The sequence below is a fragment of the Scyliorhinus torazame genome, chromosome 21 (assembly GCF_047496885.1).
Source record: "Scyliorhinus torazame isolate Kashiwa2021f chromosome 21, sScyTor2.1, whole genome shotgun sequence".
In the NCBI taxonomy this organism is placed as follows: domain Eukaryota; kingdom Metazoa; phylum Chordata; class Chondrichthyes; order Carcharhiniformes; family Scyliorhinidae; genus Scyliorhinus; species Scyliorhinus torazame.
The window spans coordinates 3,433,547-3,451,117 of NC_092727.1; the positions used below are offsets into that span (position 1 = coordinate 3,433,547).

Here is a 17,571-nt window from a genome sequence, read left to right on the forward strand (position 1 = left end):
CTGGTGTCATCCACTGGGCTCTGGCTTCATTTGCTCTACTTTTCCACCTTCGAGGGAATATACCTAACACTTCTTTGATGGTTCAGCTACCATTTAACCGCCAACTTTGTCTCCAATTAATTCAGCCCAGATCTTTGATTGAAGTTGGCTTTCCCCCTGTTAATTCATTCTTACTCTTGTTCCTTGTCCTTTTCCAAAGTCAGATATATCTTATGATACAATGATCACTGTCCCCATAATGATCTACGCATGCCTCATTTTCAAGAAACAGGTCCAGCATAGCCTTCTCTGGACAGGAATCATACTGTCAAAAATGTTCTCGATTACACTCCGGAAACTTTTGACCCGATCTGCCCTTTACACTACTGTTATAACTACTCTATAATTTTGCATCTCTCCCTTTCGAGCCCCTGCGTCACCATGGTATCCGCCTGGAAGCATGGAGTTGATGTCTCATGACCAACCTCTCGAAGCACTTCATAATGATAGCTGCCGAGGCCACCGGACGGTAGTCGTTGCCCGCTTCCTGGTTCTTCTTTTGGCACCAGTGTGATGGTGGTCTTCTTGAAGCAGGTGGGAACTTCGGAACGGAGTACAGAGAGGTTGAAGATGTCCGCGAACACACCCACCAGCTGGCCCACACAGGGTCCGAGTGCACGACCAGGGACTCCGTCAGGACTTGTCACTTTCCGAGTGTTCACTTTCAAGAAGGCCGATCTGACTTCGGAAGCTGCCTAGGAGGGTATGGGTGTGTCCGAGGCTGCTGGGGCAGTTGACAGTGGTTTGATGGTTTCCTACTTAAACCAAGCATGGAATGCATTGAATTCATCGGAGAGGGGTGCGCTGGTGCCAGCGATTCGACTCGTCTTTGCTTTGTAGACCGTTATGTTGTTTAAGCCTTGCCACAACCAATGAGTGGGGGTGGAGCAGGTGGAGAAAAAGTGGCCAGTAATAGGTGTGAGGTAGGAGAGATTGCGCAAATGGGCTTAGGGCACAAGACAAAGGAAGTGTTAATGGCAGTGTTAAGCACTGCCAACTCGGTTGCTGCACACCTCTGCTTTATGCGATTTTATGCCATCAAGAGAAACTCAAACTTCATATTAAAAATTCCCCAATTTTTGGATCGCTTTTTCTGAGCATCTGTCTTTTTCACAAACTCAATTTTTAAGATGTGGAGATGCCGACATTGGGCTGGGCTGGGCACAGTAAGAAGTCTGACAATACCAGGTTTAAGCACAACTTTCAGATTCTTGAACTATGACACCGGTGTTCAGAAGCTGAAACATTTACTATATTTAGAATACTGATTCTATGCCAGTTCTAAATTAAACCAATCCAAACCAAAAATGTCCTTATAAACACAAACTTCTCATTCCCCTTCGTACCTCAGCAAGTTTACTTAGTGAGTTACTGAGCTGCACAGGCATGCAAGGTCTCAGGTTCAACTCATGGTCGGTGATAATCTCACACAACCCAGCCAGAGTGGAAGAGTCATCGCTGGAAATTACAAACAGAAACAGGCCAGTCCAGCCCAAATAGTACATGTTAGTGTTCATCTTCCACATGAGCAGTAATTCTAATCCCAGTTATGGTTGTTGTTATGTTATCTAAGAAATTGTGAATGAAATTAATCAATGCGAAATTGTCAACGGACAGCTCCGCTCCTGACACTGTGAAGAAAGTAGCTGACATTTGCTGGGCAAAGAACCTTCCTGCAGTAATATTCTGGGACTGGTTTCAACAATCACAATCATCTTCCTTTGTAACACGTATGGCTTCAACCACTGTTTGGTTTCTCCTTTGATCTAATGACCTCATTTTTGTTAAGTCTCCTTGGCGCTATACTTTATAAAATGCTGCCATGCGATTAAAGGCAGCTTTTGTCACCTTTCCTCTGGCATTCAGTTCTTGCATCCATGTCTGGGCCAAGGCTCGAAGAAGTTTGGTCAAGTGGTTCTGGCAAAACCAGAACTGTGTATTATTAAGCATGCTATTTGGTGAGGAGGACTCGCTTGGTGACATAATTGATTAACTGTATTAACTTTTGGCTAGGACTATAATTGGCTGTTAAATTAATCCTGTTTTTTTTATGAATTGGGGGAAAATGGACAACCTTTCTGCATTTTTGGCTAGATGTCAAGACATAGCTGTGCTACAACAATGATTGTTAGGAGAGCAACTGCACTAGACCAGAGCGCCAGGAGGCTCTCAGCTACAACACAAGGATCCACTAATATTTGTGCAAAATTCAGCAGGAATGTCGTGTCTACAAAAAGCAGGACAAATCTAATCTGGCCAATTTCACCATCGGTCTACTAAACAGCCGCGATTTCTTCTCTCACCACCGTCCATAAATAAATAAAATATAATAAACAGCAAGGTGCTCTGAATTCCTCCTTTATAAGTAGTTGCATATTTCACGACCCCTCGATTTTGGTGTGATCTAATTTCTATGAATAATCCCACAGCAAACTTAAGGAAGGGTAAATTTAGAGGGTTTGGAGCCACACAGTGGGCCCGCGCGGACTAAAGTAGGTTCCCCCTCCCCAGATCGCGATGACCCATCGATCGGGCGCCTGGCCATCGCTGAGGCCTGGAGTCAGATTCCCACCGCCCCCCACCAGGACCGCCACCACGACCGTGGGTCCCAGCTCCCGCCGGGTGGTACCAGATGTAAACCACGCCGGCGGGAGTTCGGCCGGTTGACCGCAGAGAATCGCCACGAAGGCCTGTTCCAACGGCCCCCGACTGGCGCCGCGTCGACCGCGCACGTGCGACTGGCGGGTCCGCGGAGAATCGCAGAAGCACCGGATTTCCGGCGTGAATGCCTATTCTCCACCCCCATGCCGGGCACGATTCCGGCGCAGAGGGTCGCAGAATCCCGCCCATGATCCTCTTCACTCTTTTCTTTGTCCTGTAAATGTACTGGCTTCGAAACAGCCAACAGTGCTATTATCCAATCACTACAACTTGGTTTACCTCACATACTCTTTTCAGCCTCAGCTCTCCAACCAGGATTATAAATTGAAATGAGCTGACAGGAATAGATCAGAGGAATGATTTTGATTGGCTTGTTTAAGAAAAACAAGTCACTTTTTCTCATTTATTCTGACCCAAATATATTATAAATCTGGTCTGCCCTGTGTGTATACATATTCACTTGGGATGTACAGCTATCACTACAGAGATAAATATCCTCAAAACAATGGGTCTGTCGATTTCAACTATTGCCCTCCATATATACAAACAAAGCTTGAACTTCTACCCTTTTAATTAAGCTCTTTGACACACTATCATTGCACCACGTTAGCCAGCGCAACAAATTTGTTTTTCTTATATATAGTACTCGTTTCACAGGGGGAGGGGGGCATGGTGGTGCAGTGGTTAGCATTGCTGCCTCACAGCACCAAGGACCCGGGTTCAATCTCAGCCCTGGGTCACTGTCCGTGTGGGGTTTGCATATTCTCCGTGTCTGCGTGGGTATCAGCCCCACAACCGAAAAATGTGGAGGCCAGGCTAAATTGCCCCTTAATTGGAAAGTAATATATAGTGCCTGTTTCATGATATTCAACACAGATCAACTTTCTGCACAGTAAGAGCCATCAGTCTCTCCAATACGGAATGATCGCTTTAATTTCATAGAATTTACAGTGCAGAAGGAGGCCATTCGGCCCATCGAACCTGCACCAGCTCTTGGAAAGGGCACGCTACCCAAGGTCAACACCGCCACTCTATCCCCATAACTCAGTAACCCCACCCAACACCAAGGGCAATTTTGGACATTAAGGGCAATTTATCATGGCCAATCCACCTAATCTGCACATGTTTGGACTGTGGGAGGAAACCGGAGCACCCGGAGGAAACCCACGCAGACACGGGGAGAACGTGCAGTTTCCGCACAGACAGCGACCCAAGCCGGAATCGAACCTGGGACCCTGGAGCTGTGAAGCAATTGTGATATTCACAATGTTACCGTGCTGCCCACTAATCAGTTTGGAGATTATTTTCCAAAATGAAGTTCCGAAGCAACGCCGTCTTTAGCTGCCAAAATGCAGTCCAAAAGTAAACAAGATAATTTTATAGGAAAATACCTGCATTCAGTCTCTCAAGTAATTTTCTCAGGAATATTTAAGACTTTCAAATATATATATTCTAAGTTCAGCTTTTAACAATAGAACAGATCAAAAAGGATCAGGATCCAGGTGGAGCACTTTTTACATTCTGATTTAAACAGAAATATTCTAGTAACTTCAATAACTTATTGATCAAATACTTCCACCACTAGATGGTGTCACTGTATTCAAGTGAAAATTTGCTGGTGGCTGAACTACAAGGAAATAACAATGATTTACAATATTTCTATTGATAATGAGACACACGGGGCAGCATGGTGGCGCAGTGGGTTAGCACTGCGGCCTCACGGCGCCGAGGTCCCAGGATCGATCCTGGCTCTGGGTCACTGTCCGTGTGCAGTTTGCACATTCCCCCTGCGTTTGCGTGGGTTTCACCCCCACAACCCAAAGATGTCCAGGGTAGGTGGATTGGCCACACTAAATTGCCCCTTAATTGGAAAAAATGAATTGGGCATTCAAAATTTAGATTTAAAAAAAGGTAATGAGACACAAAACGGAGGTTTTTGGTCCTGTGTCTTCTTAGACTTTCATCTCAAACTTTCCCTTTTGAGGGGGAGAGCTGACTGGTGGTGGTCTAATCTGAGGATCACCATACTTCACCAGGCGAGGAGCAAGGTTGTGACTAACCTCAACTCGTACAGGAATTGAACTCGTGCTACGCTGCTGGCCTTGCTCTGCATCACAAACCAACTGTCTAGCACAGCGAGCAAAACAAGCCCATAATGCCAAGTACCAAACAATCTATAGCCTCCCTTGCACGGATTCTATAACAAAAACAGGAAATAAGAATAGAAGAACAAGAAGCAGGAGTAGGCCATCGGATCGGGCCCCTAGAGCCTGCTCTGCCATTCGATGAGATCATGGCTGATCTTTTGTGGACTCAGCTCCACCTTCCAGCCTGAACACCATAGCTCTTCATTCTTCAGAAAGCTACCTTTATCTTGAAAACATTTAATGAAGGAGCCTCTACTGCTTCTCTGGGCAGGTAATTCCATAGATTCACAATCCTTTGGGTGAAGAAGTTACTCCTAAACTCAGTCCTAAATCTACTTCCCTTATTTTGAGGCTATGCCCCCTAGTTCTGCTTTCACCTGCCAGTGGAAACAACCTCCCGCATCTATCCTATCTATTCCCTTCATAATTTTATATGTTTCTAGAAGATCACCCCGCATCGTTCTAAATTCCAACGAGTACAGTCCCAGTCTACTCAACCTCACCTCATAATCCAACCCCCTCAACTCTGGGATTAACCTATTGAATCTCCTCTGCACACCCTCCAGCGCCAGTACGTCCTTTCTCAGGTAAGGAGACCAAAACTGAACACAATACTCCAGGTGTGGCCTCACTAACACCTTATACAATTGCAGCATAACCTCCCTAGTCTTAAACTCCATTCCTCTAGCAATGAAGGACAAAACTCCAGTTGCCTTCTTAATTACCTGTTGCACCTGTAAACCAACTTTTTGCAATTCATGCACTAGGACACCCAGGTCTCTCTGCATAGCAGCATGTTTTAATATTTTATCATTTAAATAATAATCCCTTTTGCTGTTATTCCTACCAAAAAGGATAACCTCACATTTGTCAACATTGTATTACATCTCCCAGACCCTAGCCCATTTACTTAAACTATTAAAATCCCTCTGCACTTCTCCCAACTCCAAATCATCTATGTAAATTGTGAACAATTGTGGGCCCAACACTGATCCCGGAGGGACAGCACTAGTTACTAATTGCCAACCAAATAAACACACACTAATCCCCACTCTTTGCTTTCTATTAATTAACCAATCCTCTATCCATGCTGCTACTTTAACCTTAATGCCATGCATATTTATCTTATGCAGCAACCTTTTGTGTGGCACCTTGTCAAAGGCTTTCTGGAAATCCAGATATACCACATCCAAAGGCTCCCCGTTATCTACCGCACTGGTAACGTCCTCAAAAAATTCCACTAAATTAGTTAGGCACGACCAGTCCTTTATGAACCTATCCTGCGTCTGTCCAATGGGACAATTTCCATCCAGATGCCTAGCTATTTCCTCCAGGATGACAGATTCCAGCATCTTCCCTACTACCAAAGTTAAGCTCACTGGCCTATAATTACCCGCTTTCTGCCTACCTCCTTTTTTAAAACAGTGGTGTCACGTTTGCTAATTTCCAATCAACCGGGACCACCCAGAGTCTAGTGAATTTTGGTAAATTATCACTAGTGCATTTGCAATTTCCCTAGCCATCTCTTTTAGTACCCTGGGATGCATTCCATCAAGGCCAGGAGACCGGTCTACCTTTAGCCCCATTAGCTTGCCCATCACTATCTCCTTCATGATAACAATCGTCTCAAGGTCCTCACCTGTCATAGCATAATTTCCATCAGTCACTGGCATGTTATTTGTGTCTTCCACTGTGAAGACCGACTCAAAAAACCTGTTCAGTTCCTCAGCCATTTCCTCATCTCCCATTACTAAATCTCCCTTCTCATCCTCTAAAGGACTAATATTTACCTTAGCCACTCTTTTTTGTATTTGTAGAAACCTTTACTATCTGTTTTTATATTCTGAGCAAGTTTACTCTCAATCTATCTTACTCTTGTTTATAGCTTTTTTAGTAGCTTTCTGTTGCCCCCCTAAAGATTTCCCAATCCTCTAGTCTCTCACCAACCTTTGCCTCTTTGTATCCTTCAATTTGATACTCTCCCTGGTTTCCTTAGATATCCACGGTCGATTTTCCCCCTTTCTAACGTCCTTCCTTTTTGCTGGTATAAACTTTTGATGAGCACTGTGAAAAACAAATCGCTTGGAATATTCTCCACTATTCCTCAATGGTTTCACCATAAAGTCTTTGCTCCCAGTCTACCTTAGCCAGCTCTTCTCTCATCCCATTGTAATCTCCTTTGTTTAAGCACAAAACACTAGTGTTTGATTTTACCTTCTCACCCTCCATCTGTATTTTAAATTCCACCATATTGTGATCGCTCCTTCTGAGAGGATCCCTAACTATGAGATCATGAATCAATCCTGTCTCATTACACAGGACCAGATCTAGGATCGCTTGTTCCCTCGTAGGTTCCATTGCATACTGTTCTCATAGAATTTACAGTGCAGAAGGAGGCCATTCGGCCCATCGAGTCTGCACCAGCTCCTGGCAAGAGCACCCTACCCAAGCCCACACCTCCACCCAATCCCCGCAACCCATTAACCCCACCCAACAGTAAAGGGCAATTTTGGACACTGGGCAATTTAGCATGGCCAATCCACCTAACCTGCACACCTTTGGACTGTGGGAGGAAACCGGAGCACCCGGAGGAAACCCACGCACACAGGGGGAGAACGTGCAGACTCCGCACAGCCAGTGACCCAAGCCGGGAATCAAACTCGGGACCATGGAGCTGTGAAGAAATTGTGCTAACCACTATGCTACCGTGCTGCCCAAAGTTCCAGCAAACTATCGCGGATACATTCTATAAAGTGCTCCTCAAGGCTGCCTTGTCCGACCTGGTTAAACCAATCGACATGTAGATTAAAATACCCCATGATAAATGCTGTACCATTTCTACATGCATCAGTTATTTCTTTGTTTACTGCCCGCCCCACCGTAATGTTACTATTTGGCGGCCAATAGACTACTCCTATCGGTGACTTTTTTGCCTTACTATTCCTGATTTCCACCCGAATGGATTCAACCTTATCCTCCATAGCACCACTGTCATCTCTCACTACTGCCCAGATGTCATCCTTAAATTTTTTTTTTTTAAATATATTTATTAAAGTTTTAACAACACAATTTTTCCCCTTACAAACAATAACCCCCCCCCCCGTAACAAAATAACACGAAATCGCACTGAGCAAGATATATACATGGCAAAATGGTATATTTACATAGCTTTATACACTGGCTCTCTCCCTCACGTGCCAGTTTCCCCCACTCTTCATGTTATCTCCTGCTCATCCATCCCCCCCAAGCAATCCCCCATTCCCCCCGCTCCCCCCCGCCCCCCCCAGGGTTGCTGCTGCTGACCGACCTTCCTCTAACGTTCCGCGAGATAGTCTAGGAACGGTTGCCACCGCCTGTAGAACCCCTGCGCAGACCCTCTTAAGGCAAACTTAATCCTCTCCAGCTTTATGAACCCAGCTATGTCATTTATCCAGACCTCCACGCTAGGGGGGCTTTGCCTCCTTCCACATTAGCAAGATCCTTCACCGGGCTACTAGGGACACAAAAGCCAGAATGCCGGCCCCTTTCGCCTCCTGCACTTCCGGCTCGTCCACTACTCCGAATATTGCTAGCCCCCAGCTTGGCTTGACCCGGACTTTCACCACCTGTGATATTGCTCCCACCACTCCTCTCCAGAACCCCTCCAGTGCCCGGCATGACCAAAACATATGGACATGGTTCGCCGGGCTCCCTGAGCACCTTCCACATCTGTCCTCTACCCCAAAGAACCTACTCAACCTCGCCCCCGTCAAGTGCGCTCTGTGAACCACCTTAAATTGTATCAGGCTGAGTCTGGCACACGAGGAGGAGGAATTAACCCTACCCAGGGCATCAGCCCACAGACCTTCCTCGATCTCCTCCCCCAGCTCCTCCTCCCATTTACCCTTCAACTCTTCTACTAGCGCTTCCTCCTCTTCTTTCATCTCTTGGTGTATTGCCGACACCTTGCCCTCCCCGACCCATACACCCGAGATCACCCTGTCTTGAATTTCTTGTGCCGGGAACAACGGGAATTCCCTGACCTGTCGCCTCACAAAAGCCCTCACCTGCATATATCTAAAAGCATTTCCCGGGGGCAACTCAAACTTCTCCTCCAGTGCCCCTAGGCTCGCAAATGTCCCGTCAATGAACAGGTCCCCCATTCTTCTAATCCCCGCCCGATGCCAGCCCTGGAACGCCCCGTCCATCTTCCCCGGGACAAACCGGTGGTTACCCCTGCTTGGGGACCACACCGAGGCTCCCACTGCACCCCTGTGCCGTCTCCACTGGCCCCAGATCCTTAACGTTGCCGCCACCACCGGGCGCGTGGTATACTTTGACGGCGAGAACGGCATCGGTGCCGTCACCAACACCCCCAAGCTCGTTCCTTTACAGGACGCCATCTCCATCCTCTTCCTTGCCGCCCCCTCTCCCTCCATAACCCACTTGCGGATCATCGCCACATTTGCTGCCCAGTAGTAGCTCCCTAGGTTTGGCAGCGCCAACCCTCCTCGGTCCCTACTGCGCTCCAGGAACACTCTCCTTACCCTCGGGGTCTTATTCGCCACACAAACCCCATAATCCTACCTACTCTCTTAAAAAAGCCCTTGGTGATCACGATGGGAAGGCACTGAAGCACAAACAGAAACCTCGGAAGGACAACCATTTTGATCGACTGCACTCTACCCGCCAGCGAGAGCGGCAACATGTCCCATCTTTTGAAGTCCTCCTCCATTTGGTCCACCAACCTAGTCAGATTCAGTTTATGTAGGGCCCCCCAACTCCTGGCTATCTGGATCCCCAGATACCGAAAACTCCCCGCCGCCCTCCTCAGCGGTAGGTCCCCTATCCCTCTTTCTTGGTCCCCTGCCTGTAATACAAAGAGCTCACTCTTCCCTACATTGAGCTTATAGCCCGAAAACTCCCCAAACTCCCTTAGAGTCTGCATGACCTCCACCATCCCCTCCATTGGGTCCGCCACGTACAGCAACAGGTCATCCGTGTATAGCGACACCCGATGCTCTTCTCCCCTTCGGACCACCCCCCTCCATTTATTAGACTCCCTCAGTGACATGGCCAAGGGTTCGATCGCCAATGCAAACAACAGGGGGGACAGGGGGCACCCCTGCCTCATTCCTCGGTACAGCCGAAAGTACTCCGACCTCCGCCGGTTCGTCACTACACTCGCCACCGGGGCTCTGTAAAGGAGCTTAACCCAGCTGATAAACCCTCCCCCGAACCCAAACCTACGCAGCATCTCCCAGAGGTACTCCCACTCTACTCGGTCAAAGGCCTTTTCCGCGTCCATAGCTGCCACTATCTCCGCCTCTCCCTCCTCCGATGGCATCATTATCACGTTTAAGAGCCGCCGCACATCAGTGTTTAATTGCCTGCCCTTTACGAATCCCGTCTGGTCCTCATGGATCACCCCCGGGACACAGTCCTCAATCCTCGTGGCCAGCACTTTTGCCAATAACTTAGCATCCACATTGAGGAGCGAAATCGGCCTGTACGATCCACATTGCAGTGGGTCCTTGTCCCGCTTTAGAATCAAGGAAATTATCGCTTCCAACATTGTCGGGGGCAAGGTCCCCTCCTCTCTTGCCTCGTTAAAGGTCCTCACTAGTAGCGGGGCCAACAGGTCTACGTACTTTCTGTAGAACTCCACCGGGAACCCGTCCGGCCCCGGGGCCTTCCCCGCCTGCATACTCCCCAAACCCTTGCTCAGCTCCTCCAACCCGATCGGTGCCCCCAAACCAGCCACCTCTTGCTCCTCCACCCTCAGGAACCTCAGTTGGTCTAGGAATCGTCTCATCCCCTCTTCCCCCACTGGGGGCTGGGATCTGTACAGCTCTTCATAGAAGGCCTTGAATACCTTGTTTATTTTCGGTACACTCCGAACCGTGGCTCCCCTTCCATCTTTGATTCCCCCTATTTCCCTCGCTGCCGTCCTCTTACGGAGCTGGTGTGCCAGCATCCGACTAGCCTTTTCCCCGTACTCATAGGTCGCCCCCTGCGTCTTCCTCCACTGTGCCTCCACCTTCCCCATGGTCAACAGGTCAAACTCCATCTGGAGCCGTCGTCTTTCCCCAAGTAATCTTTCCTCCGGGGCCTCTGCGTATCTCCTGTCCACTCTCAAAATCTCCCCCACTAACCTCTCCCTTTCCATGCCCTCTGTCTTCTCCCTATGAGCCCTGGAGATTAGCTCTCCCCTGATCACCGCCTTTAACGTCTCCCATACCACCCCCACTCGCACCTCCCCGTTGTCGTTGGCCTCCAAGTACCTTTCGATACAACCCCTCACCTTCTCACATACCACCTCATCTGCCAGCAGTCCCACATCCAGCCCCCACAGCGGGCGTTGGTCCCTCTACGCTCCCAGCCCCATTTCCACCCAGTGCGGGGCGTGGTCCGAAACGGTTATGGCCGAATACTCTGTCCCCTCCACCCTCGGGATGAGCGCCCTGCCCAGAACAAAAAAATCTATCCGGGAGTAGGCTTTGTGCACGTGGGAGAAGAAAGAAACTTCCCTGGCCTGCGGTCTTGCAAACCTCCATTGGTCCACTCCCCCATCTGATCCATAAACCCCCTAAGCACCTTGGCCGCCGCCGGCCTCTTTCCCATCCTTGATCTGGAGCGGTCCAGTGCTGGGTCCAGCACTGTATTGAAGTCCCCTCCCATTATCAGGCCTCCTACCTCCAGGTCCGGAATGCGCCCCAACATGCGCATCATGAATCCAGCATCATCCCAGTTCGGGGCGCATACATTTAACAACACCACCCACGTCCCTTGCAACCTACCGCTCACCATCACATATCTCCCTCCATTATCCACTACGATAGTCTTGGCCTCAAATGACACATGCTTTCCCACCAAAATTGCCACGCCTCTATTCTTCGCGTCCAGTCCAGAGTGAAATACCTGTCCTACCCATCCCCTTCTTAACCTGACCTGGTCCGCCACCTTCAGGTGTGTCTCTTGGAGCATAGCCACGTCTGCCTTCAGTCCCTTCAGGTGCGCGAACACTCGAGCCCTCTTCACCGGCCCATTCAGGCCCCTCCCGTTCCACGTTATCAGCCGGATTGGAGGGGCTCTCAAACCCCTCCCCCCAAACTAGCCATCTCCTTTTCTGGGCCAGTTCCGTGTCCGCGTCTCCCTCACCCTCCAGTCCCCCAGCCGGGGAACCTCCGTCTCAACCACCTCTTCTGTGTCCCATTCCCTTTCGGCCAGTGCAGCAGCAACCCTTTTTACCCCCCCCCCCCCCACCCCCCCTCCGTCTAGCTTTTTTGCTCCCCCATATCACTCCCGTAAGTCACCTGACACCTTCTGACCCCGGCTTCCCCCGCCGTCCCTTTGACCCCCCCCCCCCCCCGGTGTGGGAGTCTCCCAATCAATACACGTTCCCCTTCCCGCCTTTCTTCCCGCGCGCGGGGAAAAAACCCGCGCTTTCCAAAGCCTGCCCCGCCCCCTCTGGCGCAGCTCCTGTCGCGGCCTTGTCTCTCTCCCCCAGCCCATATAACGTTTCCTGCGCATGATTGACCCCCTATATACAACAACCATCACACATCAACCCTCAAATACCCCCCACCCTCTCAAACCCTCAGTTAGAGTCCAACTTTTCAGTTTGTATAAAGGTCCACGCCTCTTCAGGCTTTTCGAAGTAGTAGTGTTGGTCCTTGTATGTAACCCACAGTCGCGCTGGCTGCAGCATTCCAAATTTCACTCCTTTGCGATGCAGCACCGCCTTGGCCCGTTGAAACCCGCTCTCCGCTTTGCAACCTTCGTGCTCCAGTTCGGGTATATTCGGATCTCTGCATTGTCCCACTTGCTGCTCCGCTCCTTCTTGGCCCATTTCTGGACCCTCTCTCCGTCCGTGAACCGGTGAAATCTCACCACCATCGCCCTTGGCGGCTCATTTGCCTTGGGCTTCCTCGCCAGCACCCGGTGTGCCCCGTCCAGCTCCAGCGACCTCGAGGGGGCCTCCACGCCCATCATCGCCCAGATCATCGTGCCCGCGTATGCCGCGGCATCGGCCCCCTCCACTCCTTCTGGGAGACCCAGGATCCGCAGATTATTTCTCCTCGACCTGTTCTCCAGGTCTTCCCGCCCACTTCTTGTGTAGCGCCTCGTGCCGCTCCACTCTCACCGGCAGGCCCAAGAGCTCGTCCTCATTCTCACTCACTCTTTTCTGTACCTCCTGGATCTTCACCTCGTGGGCCTTCTGGGTTATCCCTCGTCCTTCAATTACCGCCAGCATAGGCGCCAGCATCTCCTTGCGCAGCTCCTCGAAGCAGCGCTTGATGAAGTCCTGCAGCTCCGGCCCGCACTCCGCTTTGTCCCCGGCCGCCGCCATTTTGATTTTTTCCCCTCGCTTCTCCCGTTGCTCCAATGCCGCTTTTTTGGCCGTTGCACTTCTGGTCCGGTCCATAATAGTTGGAAGGGGACCTCTCTTTTCGCTTCCCCACGGGTTGTCGTCAAAAACAATTCCTTTTTTTTTTTTTTATAAATGTTTTATTGAAAGTTTTTTCCCAAACAACAATTTTTCCCCTCTTACAAAGCAAACGCAACAATAACAATACAGAAATTTTAAACAATACACAAGTAACAAAACCCCTTTATCTTTGACCTAAACTAACCCCCCCCCCCCCCCCCCCCTCCCCCTGGGTTGCTGCTGCTGGTCATCTGTCTTCCCTCTAACGTTCCCCTAGGTAGTCGAGAAATGGCTGCCACCGCCTGGTGAACCCTTGAGCCGATCCTCTCAGGGCAAACTTTATCTGCTCCAGTTTAATGAACCCCGCCATATCATTTACCCAGGCCTCCAGTCCGGGGGGTTTCGCCTCCTTCCACATGAGTAGGATCCTGCGCCGGGCTACTAGGGACGCAAAGGCCACAACGTCGGCCTCTTTCGCCTCCTGCACTCCCGGCTCTTCCGCAACTCCAAATAGAGCTAACCCCCAGCCTGGTTTGACCCGGGCCTTCACCACCCGCGAAATCACTCCCGTCACTCCCTTCCAATACCCTTCCAGTGCCGGGCATGCCCAAAACATGTGCGTGGTTTGCCGGGCTCCCGCCACACCTCCCACATTTGTCCTCCACTCCAAAGAACCTGCTCAATCTTGCTCCCGTTATGTGTGCTCTATGTAGCACCTTAAATTGAATCAGGCTAAGCCTGGCGCATGAGGAAGAGGAATTTACCCTGCTTAGGGCATCAGCCCACATACCCTCCTCTATCTCCTCCCCTAGTTCTTCTTCCCACTTTCCTTTTAGTTCGCCCACCGACTCCTCCCCCTCTTCCCTCATCTCTCGGTAAATCTCTGACACCTTGCCCTCTCCGACCCACACCCCTGAAAGCACCCTGTCCTGTATCCCCTGTGTCGGGAGCAATGGAAATTCCCTCACCTGTTGTCTAGTAAATGCCCTCACCTGCATATATCTCAAGAAATTTCCCCGGGGCAACTTATACTTTTCCTCCAATGCTCCCAAGCTCGCAAAAGTCCCATCTATAAATAAATCTCCCACCCTCCTAATTCCCAACTGGAGCCAGCTCTGAAATCCTCCATCCATTCTTCCTGGGGCGAACCTATGGTTGTTCCTGATTGGGGACCCCACCAGGGCTCCCCGCACCCCTCTCTGTCGCCTCCACTGTCCCCAGATATTCAATGTTGCCGCCACCACCGGGTTCGTGGTAAACTTTTTAGGTGAGATCGGTAGCGGCGCCGTCACCAGCGCCTCTAAACTCGTCCCTTTACAGGACTTTCTCTCCAGTCTTTCCCACGCCGCTCCCTCACCCTCCATCATCCATTTACGTATCATTGCCACATTGGCGGCCCAATAGTAATCGCCCAAGTTCGGTAGTGCCAATCCTCCTCTGTCCCTACTACGCTGAAGGAACCCCCTCCTTACTCTCGGAACTTTCCCTGCCCACACGAAGCTCGTGATGCTCCTGTCTATTTTATTAACAAAGGTCTTAGTGATTAGTATAGGGAGACATTGAAATACAAATAAGAACCTCGGGAGGACCATCATCTTAATTGCTTGCACCCTGCCCGCCAGCGATAGAGGCTGCATGTCCCACCTCTTGAAGTCCTCCTCCATTTGTTCTACCAACCGTGTCAGATTAAGTCTGTGCAAGGTTCCCCAGCTCCTAGCGATCTGAATCCCCAGGTATCGGAAGTTTCTTTCCACTTTCCTTAGAGGCAAGCCTTCTATCTCTCTACTCTGGTCCCCTGGATGTATCACAAATAATTCACTCTTTCCCATGTTTAGCCTATACCCCGAGAAATCCCCGAACCCCCTCAAAATTCGCATAACCTCTATCATTCCCCCCGCTGGGTCCGACACGTATAACAATAGGTCATCCGCATATAACGAGACTCGGTGTTCTTCTCCCCCTCTAATCACCCCTCTCCATTTCCTGGAGTCTCTCAACGCCATGGCCAGAGGTTCAATTGCCAACGCGAACAACAATGGAGACAGCGGGCATCCCTGTCTTGTTCCCCTATATAGTCGGAAATACTCCGATCTATGTCGACCTGTAACTACGCTTGCCGTTGGAGCCCCATAAAGAAGTCTAACCCAGCTAATAAACCCGTTCCCAAACCCAAACCTCCTTAACACTTCCCATAAATACTCCCACTCCACCCTATCAAATGCCTTCTCTGCATCCATTGCCGCCACTATCTCTGCCTCCCCCTCCACTGGGGGCATCATTATCACCCCTAATAGTCGTCGCACGTTAACATTCAGTTGTCTCCCTTTTACGAACCCTGTCTGGTCTTCGTGCACCACCCCCGGGACACAGTCCTCTATCCTCGATGCCAGTACCTTTGCCAACAATTTGGCGTCCACGTTCAACAATGAAATGGGTCTATAGGACCCGCACTGCAACGGATCTTTATCCCTCTTCAAAATTAACGATATCGTCGCCTCCGACATCGTCGGGGGTAGAGTCCCCCCTTTCCTGGCCTCATTGAACGTCCTCACCATCAACGGGGCCAACAAGTCCACATATTTTCTGTAATACTCCACCGGGAACCCGTCTGGTCCTGGGGCCTTCCCTGCTTGCATGCTTCCCAGTCCCTTAATAACCTCGTCCACCCCAATCGGTGCCCCCAGGCCTACCACCCCCCGCTCCTCCACTTTCGGGAACCTCAATTGGTCCAGGAACTGCCGCATCCCCTCCTCTCCCTCTGGGGGTTGAGACCTATACAGTTCCTCATAGAAGGTCTTGAACACCTCATTTATCTTTCCTGCCCTTCGCACCGTGTCTCCCCTTTCGTCTCTAATTCCTCCTATTTCCCTCGCTGCTGCCCTCTTTCGCAATTGATGAGCCAACAGGCGACTTGCCTTTTCCCCATATTCATACCTCCTCCCCTGTGCCTTCCTCCACAGTACCTCCGCCTTTCTGGTGGTCAGAAGGTCAAATTCCGTCTGGAGTCGTCTCCTCTCCCTGTACAATTCCTCCTCCGGGGTCTCTGCAAATTCCCTATCCACCCTTAAAATCTCCCCCAGTAATCTTTCCCTTTCCTTGGCCTCTGTTTTCCTTTTGTGGGCCCCAATGGAGATCAGCTCTCCTCTGACCACCGCTTTTAGTGCTTCCCATACCACTCCCACAGGGACCTCGCCGTCGTCATTGACCTCCAGGTATCTCTCAATACACCCCCGCACTCTTGCACACACTCCCTCATCCGCCATCAGTCCCACATCTAATCGCCAGAGTGTTCTCTGCTCCCTTTCCTCTCCTAATTCCAGGTCCACCCAATGTGGGGCATGATCCGAAACCGCTATGGCTGAGTACTCAGCTTCTTCCACCCTAGAGATCAACGACCTTCCCAAAACAAAAAAATCTATCCGGGAGTACACTTTATGGACATGGGAGAAGAAGGAATACTCCCTAGCCCTATGTCTAAGAAATCGCCATGGATCCACTCCCCCCATTTGGTCCATAAACCCCTTAAGTACCTTGGCCGCTGCCGGCCTTCTTCCGGTCCTTGAGCTGGATCTATCTAGCCCCGGGTCCAGCACCGTATTAAAGTCCCCTCCTAAAATCAAGTTTCCTACCTCCAGGTCCGGTATACGCCCCAGCATCCGTCTCATAAATCCCGCATCGTCCCAGTTTGGGGCATACACGTTAACCAACACGACCTCCATTCCCTCCAGCCTGCCACTCACCATTACATATCTACCTCCGTTATCTGCTACGATGTTCTTTGCTTCAAATGCAACCTGTTTCCCCACCAAAATGGCCACCCCTCTATTCTTTGCGTCCAGTCCTGAGTGGAACACCTGTCCCACCCATCCTTTCCTTAGCCTAACTTGGTCCGCCACCTTTAGGTGCGTCTCTTGGAGCATAACCACGTCTGCCCTTAGTCCTTTCAAATGCGCGAGCACTCGGGCCCTTTTTATCGGTCCGTTCAGGCCTCTCACGTTCCACGTGATCAGCCTCACTAGGGGGCTACCTGCCCCCTTCCCGTGTCGACTAGCCATTACCTTCTCTAGGCCAGTCCCATATCCCGCCTCCGCGCTCCCGCTCGCTCCCCCAGCGTCGCACACCATCCCCGCCCACCCACTCTTTAGCCATTTCCTTTTGGATTTCCGCAGCAGCAACCCAGTTGTCCCCCCCCCCCCTTCTCCCTCCCTCCTCCCCTCCCCGCTAGATCTCTTTCTAGCTTGATTGCTCCCCCCATATTACTTCCGTAAGTCAGCTGACTTCAACTGACCCCGGCTACTCCTGCTCACTCCTCGA

General features: G+C 50.5%; 1 protein-coding gene across 1 annotated transcript in view; it reads right to left on the reverse strand.

The window, feature by feature from the left end:
- cbl (Cbl proto-oncogene, E3 ubiquitin protein ligase) overlaps positions 1-17,571 on the reverse strand; it is a 294,821-nt gene that overhangs the window by 109,307 nt on the left and 167,943 nt on the right. The window lies entirely within an intron of this gene.